We start from the raw sequence: 1,481 nt of genomic DNA on the forward strand, positions 1-1,481 counted from the left end.
AAACCGAATTGAAATCTAAGTTTACGGGACGTAATCTTGAGAGAAAATAATAGGATGGAACGGAAATTAATTGGAATCAAATATCGATGAACGTAAAACGTCCGAAAACCAAAATTCAGGGATGTCAATAAAATCAGGAATTATGAAATAACAGAATGTAACGCGTTACGCGTAACCGTATTATTAAATCGAAAGAATAATAAATGTATTGAAAACGAAATTCCGGACAGTAAAATCCACGGAATTAATATATCTTGACTGTAATTTGTTTGGAACTTGAAACTAATGAACAAAATAAAATTGGAAAACTAAATTTTGAAATTTAAATTCCTGAGTGTAAAATTACTAGAATATAATTGTGTAGACCTTTTTTAATGAAAAATGTCTACCTGAAAGCCAAATTAAATTTTTATGAACGTTCAAAGTTCAAATTTTTCCAAGATTGGATATTCACTCGATCTTTTGCTGTAATTCAAAAACGAATAACTGTAGATACTTAAAATTTATATCATATGTTAATTTTATCAATTGTTAGAAATTTTCAAAATTTTCAAAATATCTATTTTGACTTGTTTTTAGCTGTTTATGGTCCATAAATTATGGACATTCAATTACTAGTAGTTTTAATTTTTTTACATAAGTGTCAATAAAATTATATTCGTTTGGCCAAAAAACTTTAAAATATAATGCAAGGTTCCTGATATATTGTTATAGTAGTAGTTGAAAAATATTAAAAGTGCATAGGCACTATTAGCATTTAAAGTTCGATTTTTGACAACATTTATCAAATTTAAAATTTAAAAATGATTTTGTAGTTTAAAACTTGATAAAACTTTAAACTTTTATAACAAAGGATTGAAAATTTAAAAAAATAGGGTCCACGTAAGTATGATATTCTGTAACCAACCAAAAAATATTAAAAATATAAACACAGTTTTTTTTATAGATACTTTAAGTGCTAATCTGGACGAAAATTCAAAGAAAAACGATTTTAGTTATTTTGTTGTAATTTTATTATATTAATTCAACTCACCGGCTACCGTATGAATAATAAGTAACAAACCGACAACAATATAAATATAATATACAATACTCAAAGCTGGGCAAGTTAGTCATTTTTTTCAACTATTTGAAGTTAAGTTACTTTAATAAAAAAACTAACTAAGTTAGAATATAAGTTAGTTTCTGAAATTGTCCAAATTTCTAACGTAGTTTGTTAGAAGTTAGTTTGGTGAAAATAGTAACTTAAGTTAGAGTAGAAGTTAGAAGTTAGTAATTTTTTTAGATTAAAAAACCTTTTTGTTGAAATGTAAATAATAAGTTATATCTAACTTAAATTATTGATTAAAGCTGAAAAATTGAATTAAATACCTAGTAATTTGATCGAAATGTTCTAATTACGTAAGTAATAATTTCAATTACTTGGTATATCATTTATCAGTTATTAGAACATAGAGGGTGAAACAAAATAAAAAATATAC

The sequence above is a fragment of the Acyrthosiphon pisum genome, chromosome A1, assembly GCF_005508785.2.
Source record: "Acyrthosiphon pisum isolate AL4f chromosome A1, pea_aphid_22Mar2018_4r6ur, whole genome shotgun sequence".
NCBI classification, from domain to species: domain Eukaryota; kingdom Metazoa; phylum Arthropoda; class Insecta; order Hemiptera; family Aphididae; genus Acyrthosiphon; species Acyrthosiphon pisum.